The following is a 14379-nucleotide window of genomic DNA, read 5'->3' on the forward strand; positions in this document are numbered from 1 at the left end:
CCTGTGTGCCTCTGTGTCTTACCAGACATGCAAAAGTGATCAAATTAAAAAAAGAGAGAAGACCAAGAAATGAGTGTCAAATAAAGACAGCTGCTCTGCTGCTTTCAGTAGGTCATTCTCCTAGTTGCTCCCACGTAGAGCAAACACAGAAACATTTCTCAACCTCAGAATGTTGATGTATGCACTCTAGAATACAGTCATCATCTTCCTGGGTACATGCTTCCAGTTTTCCAGGAAGAAAACCAATAGGAAATGAAGCAAGCAATCATATCTGATAAACTGAGAATAATCACCCAAGAGCTGCTCTAATGAACAAATGCCGTGGGCATCAAACTCTTCAATGCCTGCCAAAAGATGACCAGTGGGTTAGTTAGTTGTTGGCTCTACCAGCAAAGAACTGAGCACTTGTCCTTCATCTGGCAAAGTTCATTCATTACTAATCTCAGGCATATGAGTAGACCCCGTAAAGTCAAGTCTTTTTTTTTTATTTTTTTTAAGATTTGCTTTGTCCACCTCTTCACTTTTCGACTTTGCATGCCCTGGAGAGTATGGTGTTCTGTGTCCAAACAGCGTCTAACCCCTTAACCACAATTAACTGCTGAACAATAAAAATAAGCTCAAATCTTCATGCTTGCTCATGGTAGATAAAGACTTGCCAAGATTTTTTCAAAGTGACTAATACTTTAGAACCTCTGCTTTCTAAATTTTGTTAACCTGAGCCACGTCTTACCTGTTCCCTCTCCAAACCTTGTGGTCTCTGTTCCTAGCTCTCTTAGAAACTCCCACCTCTCAGCACATTGAGGGTTATCATCGTTCACAGGTCTCCAGCTCTGCTGCCCCTGCTTCTTGAGATGTACAGTCTGCTAATGAGGTTCCTTAAAATTTCAGTGCCATGAAGTACTAGAATCTGGATAAAGACCGAGGGGAAAGAATCAGAGCCGTTTTTCTGGACACCAAGAAAGACTTGGAGAGGGTGAATGGGAGGAGATGTGCAAAGGGTGCACCTAAGGCAAACACCCTTTTCTGCTGAGGAAATACTGCCTGCACCAAAGTATTTTGCCAAACCAGTATCTGAGCTTGTGGTGGCTGCCTTTCCCTGCCTGTATCTTCCTTGGTGGCAGGAGCTGTTAGTGGTGTTGCAATGACAACGGGGAGGCCTAGCTGCAACCCAGGGAACACACTCCAGTGCAAGTACTCCATACAAATCAGTTTTCTGATTGGGTCTCACTCACATTTTTAATTCATGTCAAGAATCACCAGGTGGATGAAACAGACAAATGAGAATACTCAAAGGAGCAATGGGATGAGATGTGAAAGATGTCTATCAAAAGCAAGTGTTTCATTCCTCCAAATGTCAATTATGTGCTCCCTTAATTCCTCTCCTTGAGTTTTATTTATTAGAAAACAGTGCTGTCCTCCAGGCTGCCTGGTTGGCTCTCTCTTGGTCCTGGTCAGGGAGGTGATTTTGCATACCCAAGGGAAGTATTTCCCTTGTTCTGAGGCCAGGAGATCTTCCCCTCTGATGTAGAAACAGCAACATTAACAGGACCAAGAGCAGACTGCTTGATTTAGGACATGTTTCAGGCAATTTACCTGCGCCCAGAGTTCCATTGTATCTTGGGAAGGGGGTAAATTCTTTCCACTTTCATTGATTCTGGGAAATGGGGGTAGTGAACTTGAGTGAGAACATGCTGAGACATTTCTGCAGCTGCTGCAGGGGCTTGTTTCATGCCCCTTCACCTGGGGGTTGCTACTGGAGTTTGCACATCCACAGCCCAGGCTCTGGCCAGCAAAACTGACACTGAGTGAGCCCTTGAGGGTTTTCAGCCATGTTTCCCATCTTCCTCTCCCAAAGCCTGCTGGATGTGCCCTCCCTGCTGTGAGCATGTTCTATCTTGATTGCAAAATCTGCCATGAGGGACCTCTTTGTATTGATCAAGTTAAAACTGCACTTGAGGCACAACACACTGCTGGTTGTCACAGGTCCCAGCATGCCCCTGGTGCTGCTGTCCTGTATTTTACCACCTGTCATCTGGTGTGATTGTTAATTGAAGGTTCACATCTGAAGAAGGATGCTTCTCGGCTTCCACAATCCACCTCAGATTCTGCAAGTCACTAACTGCCTGTGGTATTTCTGACATGTCCGCAGTGTCACTGGTGACCACACCAAAAGGCACCAAGCTTCTTACAGTCCTTAGAGCGGGAGCACAACTGATCTGATCACACAGACAGGTCCTCTTTGCTGCCAGGAAGTGGAAAGCACTAATTCATTTTGAACGCAGCTTTTCTGGGTTATTGACAAGTTTGACAAGCAACCTACTTTCAAGAAGCAATGTTTTTAGCCCAAAGAGAGCTAGCAGCTAGGGTTTGGGTTTGGAACTTTCAGTGCAACAGAAAGCAAGAGATCTGTTGGAAAAACTTTTTGGAGGGCAATCTTGAGCCATGCAGATGTGATTGCCAGAGCCTTGTGCCCTGTGCTTATTTACCCTGGTATTGTTAAACCCAAGTCAGTCACTAGAAACAGCGCAGGACCACTCAAAATGCAATCGTGTTTTGCCTAAACATATAGTCCCTAGCCCCGTTGCATGGACCTGTGCGAGCACCAAAAAGTGCTCATGTGATGTAAAGGATCAGGGAATTAGCAGACAACAGACTCTGAATTTATGGCTGCTTCCCAGAACTTTCCTAGTTACCTGGTAGGGGTGGTGGTTCCCCTGCATTGCTGCCCTGTCCCTCTCCATGTGTTAAACACATCCATTGTGGGGCTTGCACCTCTCACTGCTCCAAGAGGGCAGCTTGGCTGCTGTGGGAAGTGCCCAGAGCAACGCCCCAGGACCCTGACAGGTCCTCTCCATCCCCCCCGCCCAGCTCCTTTGTTGGCTTCACCCAGGGGCAGCCAGCCATACTTGCTGCGTGACTTTCTGCATGCCGGGGGATACTTCAGATGACATGATGGACATTCTCCCTTTGAACCCAGCCCAAGCCCATGCCAGAAAGGCCCATGATAGATTCCTCGTGCCATCCTGCAAAACAGGCTGAAATATAGCACCTTTTAACCAAAGCCCAGAGTAAACAATACAGCCTGTACTCCGGTTCATAAACAGTCCTCGTTATTACAAAGGGCATTTCAAACACGGTGTGCTATGGCTTGACCTTAAAAGCTATAGACAATCTAGCAGAGCACAGACGGTTTCATAAAGTACAATCACTTCCTGCAATTCTTGGGGCAGTGCAGCCGGAGCCGTGCAAATCCTGTTTTCCCTGCATTGTTTCCTGCATGTGAATATCATCAGTCTAGCGGTGCTCGTAACCATGGCATTCATTAAACAGGAGCAGGGAGGCTTCTGATAAAGCCATCCAGGACTCCAAGGATTTGCATGGGGGCAGCAACCTTGGCTGGGCCAGGCAGAGGTGCCAGCCATCGCTGCAAAAGATCAAACAAGCAACGTACACAAAAAGAAGTGCTTTAAGAATAGCTAGGAGGTAGAAGTACTGTCAGCCCCATGTTTAGGCCAGTAAAGATAGAAGGAGCACAGCCAGCCCCTCACTCCCTCCTGGGAGTGCTGTTTGTCTTTTGAGAAGACCTTTGCCACTGCCTGATGATCCATGTGTTCACAAGAGCCCAGAGGTGCCAGGCTCACTGCGGCATCTCTGCAATGCAAGAGCAGATCTACAGGAGGTGCAGAGGTCCGGAGAAATCACACCGTGCTACCCTCTGCTCTCTGCCTTGGTCACCTCTCCATTTCCTTGCAGATAGGAAAAGAAAAACATTAGACAGAGACACTGCCTCAGGCTGACAACGTAGCTGAAGGTAGATCCCTTGCAGTACAACTAGTTCATGCTCTGGATGAGATTATTGTTGACTCTCTGACTATTTAATAATCTTAATAATGAACCCTGGGGGTATCAGGTTTCCAGACAAGACAAAGAAGGTACCTGCCCAGCATATTCAGGACTGCCAAACCTTTTGAACATTAAATCTTTACAGCAAAGTCCATATAATTAAGTGCACACAATTACACATTTGAAGAACAAGAAATTTAATGGGCTGACCAGCAGGCATCTGGCCATCATCAGATGCCTGAATGCTTTGCAGTCTTTACTGGATTTGGGAACTGAAGCATAAGCAATACCCAGTTTAATGCTGGAAGGTAGCTGGGTCAAGAAGTATTTGGAGGTGTTATTGCTCCATAAGAGGTTTAACTTACAGACTCCTGCATCCCATAATGAAACCAATAGCGCCGAGCCCGACCTCAGCATACAAGGCAGCACTCGCAGAGCACGAACCAGGCCAAGGTTACTGCAAATCAAGAGGCAAGTAAAGACTTGGGGATGGGGAAATTCACTTGAGTAATTAATCGAATAGGGCAAGACATAGCTCATCATGTTCTTACAGTACTACAGCAAAAAATTGTGATTCCAAGAAATATAGGTATCTGTCTGGGGGTAGGAAAGCACACCTTAGTCTTGGTGCCACTAAGTAAGCAGGATTTGAATGTGAGCTTTAAAAAGTAAGCCAAGGGGGGTGACAGTCACAAAATGAGTGTGTTCATGGAAAGAGTAAATGCCACAAAAAAACCACCAACTTCTGGAAAGCAAACTTCAACAGCATGGTCGGAATGGTAGGTCAGGTTTTGCAGAAAGAAATTCTGGAGGAAAGAAGTGCAGAAAATTAACTATGCAAGCCTACGTTTGGCCAGCCACAAAGCAGTCCGAGTCAAAGAGGAGAAATGGAAGTCTAGTTGAAGAGCAATAGGACAGCACCAGCAGGTTGTGAAAGACTGCTGTGTCAGTGAAATTAACATAGACATGGAAGTGTAGACTTCTATTAATGAATGAACATAGAGGAACAGCATAAGTAGGTAAATGCAAAATAAATAGCCACTAGCAAGGGGTATAGAAAACTTCCCAGTCGCCCAGAAGCAACTAAATTTTCCTGTGCTGTTTGTCACTTGCTGGGTAAAGAGGGGAAATAACAGCTGAAACACAGAAGGTAGTTCAAGTCTTTGCAAAAAAAAAGTTAACTGTGAAATTGATTTAGCAGGTGAGAAGTATAAAGGCCAAGATAAAAAAAGAATTGCCCCAACAATATTTAGATAAGATAAATGCTTTCAAGTTCATGAGGCCTGATGAATCTCACGCTAGTGTAATTAAGGAACTAATCACAGCAGACTGAGCTATTAGTGATTATCTGCAAGAATTCAATGTTTAACGAGGATGTCCCAGAGGGCTGGAAAATGGCAGAGGACAGCGAGGAAAAATGAGAAGCCAAGGCATTCAAAACTAATCTGCCTAACTTTGATAAATAGAAAGATAATAGAATGAATAATTAAATAACCAAGCTATAATCCCAAGAGAACAATATTTTGACAAATATCAGCCAGAATGTTTTTTTTTTTTAAAAAAAAAGGTATGTCAGGCTAATTCTTTTACTGGGTAAGTAGCCTAGTAAGTAAGGAAGAGACAGGATGACATTTTCCTACACAGTATTCTGAGAAGTAAAATAGGAAAATATGATCACTTGAGTGTGCTATGGAGTGAAAAAACTGCACTCGTGAATCAGTTACCAGTCATCCACTGTCAGGGAGGAATGACATTCAGGGAAGTCCTTTGTACATTTGTCCTACTCTCTGCTCTATTCACCTCATTCATTAGAGGCAGGGACTGTCAGTGAGCAGAGCACTCACAGCACTAGCTATAAAGCTAGTGAATGATCCTAAGTAGAGAGGAGTTTCAGATCAGCAGCATGAAATCCAGCCAAGACTTTTTTTAATGCCCAAATAAAATAAAAAAAGCAGAGAAATGACAGTACACCAAGGAGTAAGCTTGGGGTTACAGAGGACCAGAAACTCGATGTGCATAAAGAAAAGAGGATGAACCTTTTTGAGGTGTATCAATAGGAGGGCTGGATGTGAAACACAAGGCAATCAGCTTGCTCTGTGTGACACTGGTGGGGCATCAGTTTGGCTTCTCTCTCAAGATGAGATCAATGCTCTAGTGAGTTCAGAAGAGAGCAATGGGGATGACACACGATGTGAAAAACATGATATTTAAGCAAAGGTTGGAAAAACTTTGTTCAGTACAGAACCAGGAGCATGGGGAGAACAAGAGAGGAGATGCTATCAGTCTTACAGCATATAAGAAGGGTGATACACAAAGAACAGAGCTTAGTTGTTCTCTCAGTGAATGAGAATTTTATTTTGCACAAACAACAGAGCTAGCTGCCTGGAAAAAACACACCAAAACAAAACCCAAAACTCTCTCAAAGGGTAGTTCAGCAACTGGAGCCAGCTACCAGAGCAGGCTGTGCAAACCCTATCATTGGAGGACTGTTTGTGAAACAGCTGTCAGAGTTGCTCTAGATCACCTCTTGAGGTCCTTTCCAGCCCTGCTTTTATATGATCTTGCAGAGTAATTAAGCCTCTGTTTAACATTATGCCCATAAATTACTTAGAAAATAGGCACTGTTCCAAGTTGAGTACATGCTTAATAGCTTTGCTGGTCTGAGGCCCAAGGTATTTCTGGTAAGTGTCAATTTATTCAAAAAAACTCTTGCTAGCAACTATTCCCCTATGCAAATTGACACCTGCAAAAAAATAAAAGCGGTATTCTTCTGTTTCCAAGCTGCTGCATTCCTTTCAAACCATCCTGCCTTCCTCTGATAATTCAAAGGAAATAAAAAGATTCTGTTTGAAACCTTCTTTACTGAACCAGATGATTTCCTCATGCACTACAGATACAAGAGAAACATGAGGTCACTGAAACAGCGAGATGAATCACATCAAAAGAGCTATTAGGCTTGCAAAACAAACATGAATGTATTTATTTTAAAATTGTATACAATACCTACAGACAGCACACACATTCATACATTCCTCTGAGCCTTGAATGCTACTTGTCTTACAGTAGCAAGACCATTACATTTAGATCCTAGACGTCTCTGGATTTAAGCCCACTATGCCTCACTAAGTAGCAGCTAGCACGTGGTGGCCTCCATCACCACAAAGAGCAGAACAGTTCACAAAGGACTAAAATGTCTTTGAGGAGCTGAGACACACCAAGACTTTCTTAAAGCTGGATAACCTCTTCCACCACACATGGGACTGAACTCCACTAGTGCACGGCTGGTGACTGCATGGGGGAGCTTGGGAGTGCTGAGTACATCTTAAGTACCAACAGACCCTTATCTCTCTGTTGCTGGTTTGTGTGTGTATGAGGCAGTGTTGTCCAGGAGTATCAGTCACGATTCAGGTCTTCCCACTCTGTGCTAGGTGTGCAAACACACAACAAAGGAGGGAGCCCTGCCTAAATCTTTTCAAACAGTGCAAGATGAAATACCGCAGGCGGATGAAAGAAAGGCAGGGAGGAACAAAAGGAAACCATGAGTCAGGTTGTGTTATTATCTGAGAAATGCTGCCACTTACAGAGGTGAATTTTAGCCCTTAACAGACCACTTGTGGAATAGGATCAACAGTCATCTTTGCCTTTTAGGGGAGGAGAGTGGAAGCTGCTGAGAGAAACTCCCATGAAAGTCAAGCAATGAGGTGCTTATATGGCCAGCAAGAAGCCTTACTTCAATCCCTTGTTCAAAGTTGATGGCAAAGGGACCTGAACCTGGAGCTACAACAAAGAACGAGATTGCGCTGGGTCTGGCTAAGCTTGAACATCCCAGAATCACAGAATGGTAGGGGTTGGAAGTGACCTCTGGAGATCAGAGAGTCCAACCCCCCTGCCAGAGTAGGACCACCGCAGAACCTAGGGCAGATCACACAGAAACACATCCACACTGTTCTTTAAATTCTCCAGAAAAGGAGACTCCACAACCTTTCTGGGCAGCCTGTTTCAGTGCTCTGTCACCCTTACAGTAAAGAAGTTTTTCCTCATGTTGAGGTGGAACTTCTGTGCCCCTCATCCTGTCACAAGGCACAACTGAAAAAAGAGATTACCCCTTCCTTCCTGATACCCAGCCTTCAGATACTTGTAAACATCAATAAGATCCCCTCTCAGTCTTCTCTTCTTTAGACTAAACAGCCCCAGGTCTCTCAGCCTTTCCTCATAAGGCAGGTGCTCCAGTCCCTTTATCATCCTCATAGCCTCATTTGGACTCTTTCCTGCATATCCCTGTCCCTGTTGAACTGGGGAGCCCAGAACTGGACACAATACTCCAGATGTGGCCTCTCTAGGGCAGAGTAGAGGGGGAGGAGAACCTCCCTCAACCTGCTGGACACACTCCTCTCAGTGCACCCCAGGATATCACTGGCCTTCTTGGCCATAAGGACACATTGCTGTCCCATGGATAGCTTGTTGTCCACCAGGACTCCAAGGTCCTTCTCCATGGAGCTGCTTTTTAGCAGGTCAGCCCCTAACCTGTACTGGTACATGTTGTTATTCCTCCCCAGGTGCAGGACTCTACACTTATTCTGGTTGAACCTCACTAGATTCCTCTTTGCCCAGCTCTCCAGTGTGTCCAAATCTAGCTGAATGGCCACACAGCCTTCTGGTGAAAAGCCCAACAAACAGGGTAAAGATGGTGGATTGGGGCCAAGGTGATGTCCACTTCAGCCACACTTACTGCTGCCAAGCTTCTTGCAGACTCAGATCCATCAGAGGCTTCTGCCCTTCATTTTTTTTGGCTGGAGATGACAATGGAGATGCACCAGCCCAATGCTGGGCTAGGCCCTCTCCTGGATTCTCCCTCTTTCACTAGGAAATTGGCTCATGGTTGGGAGAGTTCCCTTTCCAGCTGTAAACTGGCTCCTGTGAAAGATTTGATGGCCATGAATTGGGAACACTCTGCTTTCTTTCCTTGATACAAACAAAAGTTACCAGTTTTCTTGAGAACATTTTACCAGCAATGCTAAAATATTGGTCTTGAGTTCAATTTCTATAAAACTTCTAACTGAATTTAGAAGATACTTGGGTTTTCCTGGCTTCCTATAAGTACTCAGAAATACAAGATTTTTCATTTAGTCACTATGAACTCTCAGAGATGCTGCTTCACTAATGGCATTTCTCTTTGTCAAGCTGCAGTACCTTAATTCTGAGAAAGGGAAAGTCCCATCATTAATCTTTAAAACTGCAGAGCATATAAATTACTATTTCCTTAAAATACACATTTCTGTCAAGCCACTTTTTATTTCAAAGATACTTACATTTTCTAGCTTTCCTACTGACACGTAAATTGATGTTCTCCCAGCAGTTCCCCTCTGAACACAAATTCTCACACATCGTTCAGTCAGGCAGTTTCACTCTGAAAGGTCTAATCCTTTAATTGTTTCACTGATGAAAATTCCAATAACACGCGATTAAATCTCTGGCACATATAAGTTATTATTTCCTTATCAGTAATATTTACTATTTGTTCTAAATACACTGCCAGAGCACCCAGACTGCAATACACAAGCTCGTTGAAGGTTGACTTGTAGACCACTTTTTAGCATCGTCTCCCAGGTTATAACCGTGACAAACCCGCCTTGCCCATACTACAGAGGGGCAGATAATTCCCAAGATGCCAAGTGCACTCTCCTGGCTGCTTTCAGCTGTGCCAGTGAACAGCACTTGCCAGTGGAGGGACACGGGTTGCTTCCAGTGGGTCTGGAAATAGGTCTCAGGGCTCAGCTTCCCTGACCCTTGCAGCTGGGAACACCGACACACGTGGACCGAAGCTGAACACGGATATGGGGAAACACCATGCTTTAAGGTTGGGAGGGCAGGAGCTGGTAAGGTTGAGAGTGCCAGTCTGGTCCCATAAACCCAAATGCTTTGGAAGGACTTTGAAGAGACCTGCTGGCAACACCCGGGGCTTTCTACCAAAGGGGGACCTGGAAGTAGGGCAGGAGCTGCAGGATGGAAGAAGCCTGCTCTCCCACTTCCAGCCATCACTTCCCTCCTAGCTGGCTCAGTACAGCTCAGTACGTTGCTATTTCACTCACACAACACCCCCTCTTCACAGTAAATTGTCTTTATGCATCCCGTTTTGTCTTTTTCGCCTGAGAGCATCAATTTTCCAGAAAGGTAAGGACATTTGCTTGATGCTTATTACTAATCCACTGAAGGATCAGCAGAAATTTAACATTCAAAGCCAAAACACTGTTCATAGCAAAGCTGAACACCAAACTATTCTTATGAAATTCTTACGAAGTACTTACGAAATTCCAATCGTTGGTTTGGGTTTTTTTTGTGTGTTTTTTGTTGTTGTTCTGTTTTGTGGTTTGTTGTTTTTTTTTTTCTATTGGAAAAAGAGAAGCAATTCCAAGGGCACCAGATCTACAGTGATCCTTTTGATAGCAGAGAACATGCGAAAATAATGCTATAATTGGAGATGGCAGGGAAGATTAAAAAGAAAAAAAAAAAGGGAGGGGGTGTTTCCTTGGAAAGGGCAGTAGATTAAAACTAAAGCTTTCCTTAGAGACCCATTGTTTTTGCTTGCTTTTCGGTGAGGAATACAGAAACCATTTTTTTTTCTTGGGTGCAGAAAGGGACCTCCAGCCTAGGGAGGCACACCCCAGGATGGCGATTGGGCTGGTGGTAGGAGTGTTCTTCCTCTTCCAGATTACAGCCCACTTCTCAAGTGAATAGCCACAAGTCTGAACTGTTGGTTATTGTGTGGCAAGTATTATTTTTCTTTCTCCTTTTCTTTCCCCATATTATTTTTATTTTATTTTTGGCAAATAAATTGAGAGAGCCTTGGTTTCATTGCACTCTGACACAAGTGTTAACACTCAGAAATATTTTGCAAAATGGAATTCTTGCCACCCACCCAGCCCTAAAATCAACACCATGAGGTTTCCTCAGAGATCTATTTTACCAGCAAGTCTGGAAATCCTTAGGCCAAATGATGAGCTAAAGCACACATTCCTACAAAGGAAAGTTGACACATACCACCTTAAAACCCAGATTTCCAGGGAAGCAACTCTTGAAGCAGGGAGCCTGTGAATCCCTGATCCTACAGGCCTCATACTGGTGGGCTCCCTGTAAACTCAGGCCAGTAATGGTTTACTTGAACATCAACCCCACATCATAAAGCCCATGGGAGAGGCAACTGGGTAAGTGTGACAAGTAAGTTGCACTTGTCACAGGAAAATCCCATACATAGAGTTAAAGGTTCCTCTCCAGCTAGTGTCATGTTGAGCTGCAACCTGCCTCTTTGCAAGTGACAGCCTTCTGCCTTGCTTTTAGAAAACTTAGGGGTACAGTTGGCTGTCTATATCCACAATTCCTTGTCAAATCTGCATCTATTCAACTTTTTGGGTTCTGGACACCTGAATGGGAGCACTCTCCCCTGCCCCTTGCTGTGATGATGGGCATTCATTGCTGGCATCGGGATACAGCCCCCATCCAATGATGCTGATAGACACCCAGGGACACAGGACCTCTCCTCTCAAGGATTCTTTTTATTGTTGTGTGTTTTGTTTTTTTTTTCTCCCCTTTTTTGTTGCTGTTATTCTTGCCACATAAATGAGAAGTCCTTCAGACAGAGCCTGCCGGAAAAGCCAAGACACATTCAAGCGCTCTCTTTTCATTGTTCCCAGAAGATTAATGACATGTAGGCCAACAGGCCCATAGCCCTGTTCCCGTAACCTGCATGCCAAGGGGGAACAAATGAAAGCATGCAACTGGAATTTCCACTTAGCTTGTCTCAACAGTGCACGAAAAGCTCGGACAAATCAAATTACAGCTACAGAGTACAACAAAGATGTTCCCCTCTCCTTTCAAAACAAATAAACAAGCAAGCAAACAGAAGCACAACCTGGTTTAATTGGTGCAGTCAGGCAGGGCTGGCTGTAGAACAGTGCCTGGGCCACGCTTGCTCTGGGCTGGAGGCTGCCTTTTCGTGCCTAGCCTGAGCTACAGCCACCAGCAAGGATCCCGTGGACTCTGCGTGTTTCTCCAGCAGGCTGCTGCTGCTCCCATCACCCAGCTACCCCATCTTGTGCTGCTCCATGAGAGACCCCTACTGTTCCCTCGTCCCTGCCCAGAGCAGCCATCTATGTCTTTATCCCAAGTTCCAGGAAGCTGGCAGGCAGATTAATTGCTGTGAGGATTTCTGTCACTCAGAGTGTCACCCCCAGGCAAGGTGGCTTCTGCATTCCCAGCTGCCGTTGTGGGAGAAAGGCAGGCAGTCACTTTGAAGGGTGTCAGCAGGCTGCATGCCTCAAAAAGCCAGCCTCAAATAAATATGCAGGTCCAGAGGCAAGGTTTTGTTGTCTGACTCTCTCTCCCAAAACTCTCACCGTGGTTGTCAGGTTGCTGGTTTGAGGAGTTTGGGAAAACAGGATCAAGGGAGCCCAGGGTAATGGCAAAGGCAGTGTGGTAACGCCAGCAGACTAAAATGAGACACTGAACCCCTGAGGACCCTGGGAAAATAAGGAAGGCAGGGTACCTGGAGTGAACCACAGAGCCAAATTGCCCCTGGCAGGCTGACCTCAAAGCAGATACCACCGCCAGGGAGGAGGTGAGAGACTCCACTAAGCTGTTGCACCCTCCACTGCCACAGTTGAGCTGAAGCCAAAAATGAAAAAGCTAATTCCTAACTGAAGCTAGCAGAAACGGATCACTTCTAAAAGGGTAAAAATATGAATGCTATATCCTTCTGCTTTCTGGCTAGTCCATCTCACCCTTTTCCTCATGGAGATGGCTTTGGTCACACAATCCCGCCTGCAGCTGGGGAAAAAAAAGCAACCCAAAAACCAAAAAACCAAGCCAACAACAACAAAAAAACCCAACCAACCCAAAACCACAGCAAAGCCCAACAACCCAAACCAAACCAAACTATCACAACTGAGAGCTCTGCTTCTGCCCAAGGAGGCTCGCTTATGGAAAAGCAGTTTCTGGCACCTAAAGTATGCCAGACAATTGCCTCCTACCATTCCCAAACTTGGTGCAACAAGTTGAGTTACAAAGAGTCATGTTTTCTATTAGTTTATACATAAAGTAACACACTTACTAGATACGACGAGTGAAATGCACCAGTCTAGGCCATACCTCATAATTCTCCCCATGCAAAACTAATCAACCTGCTAAAGGCTCAGCATACAAGAGGATGCTCTGATCCCACGATGCTGTAAACCATTACTTCTTACCCTGTGTATTTACAGCAGTACAACAGCTAAAAGTAAAGAAAGCCATCACCTTTGTCTGTATTCCAGTCTATTTTTCAATAATCTTTGCTTAACATTTTTCAGAATTGCCACCTATAACAACCCTCTGCATTGTTTATGCTGTTGGTTTGTTTGGTTTTCTTTTTCTTAAGCACAACGTACACTATCAAAAAGCCTAAAAATCACATAAGTGATTCATCTTGCTTTGGGTCACAAAGAACAGGTAGTTAAGATGATCTACACTGGAAAACAGCTTTACTTACATTGCATTTGTTAAGGTCTGAAGTACACAACCAGAGATCATGGAAATCACTGTTTACTTACTTCTACTGCATTTGCATCTGGGAAAACTGGAGCAAAAAATAAAAAGCAATGTCTACCTGCAGTGGCTGAGAGACATTTGTCAAAGGCAAATGTTTTCAGGTGTGGGTGCCCACAGGCAAACCTTATCTCCCAGATAATGACAGCTAAAAGACAGCCTTGATTTTTCCAAGGTTGCAGCACTAGCAACAGTCACTGCAGACCAACAGTGGCTGAAGCCTGAGAGCATCAAACCCACTGTTTGCATCCAATACCAAACAGTGACATGAGGACCAACAGCCTTAAAATACCAATTAGCATCATTGCCTGACCCTTACTCCCAGAGATCCTTTCTGGTTTCCTATGTTTCTTCCCTTGCTATTGCTTGCAATAACACCCTGTTGATCAAACCAGGTGGTGTTTCTCTTGCTGTAGATGCCACTGGCAGTCCTGGCCATCAAAGCAGACTGTCTCTGCCAACAACTGTGCTGGGGTGGAACATAACACAGGTTCATTCGTTGTAGATGCCGAAGGATGGATTAGTGCTTTGGTCCCCCTGCAAGGGCTTCTTGACCCTGCTTTTTTTTTTTGTTTTTTGTTAATGAGGAAGGCCTGTGCCTGCAGAAAACACCCAGTCTGGATTGAGAAAATGCCAGTGAGAAGGCATTGCACAAGAAGATACAGCAGTAGCTGTTTGTTCCAAAACACAGCATGGGGAATACGTGCGCATCACTGTGTGTGTGGGATGCACGCACACCACACTCAACGAGAAAAAACAAACCACAACACTTAATCTCTTTGGTACGCGTGAAGTCTAAGCCAGTGGGCGAGCAAAACAGAGACAGATGGCAGCAAATACATAACCGGTTATTTTAAGACATTATTGTGCTTCAGTCACTGCAGATTTCTCAATCTCTCCTCCTCATGCCCCCTGGACAGCAGCACCTCCAGCCCTCTACCTTCCCACAGCTCAGGGATG

Source organism: Apus apus, chromosome 2 (assembly GCF_020740795.1).
Source record: "Apus apus isolate bApuApu2 chromosome 2, bApuApu2.pri.cur, whole genome shotgun sequence".
NCBI classification, from domain to species: Eukaryota; Metazoa; Chordata; class Aves; order Apodiformes; family Apodidae; genus Apus; species Apus apus.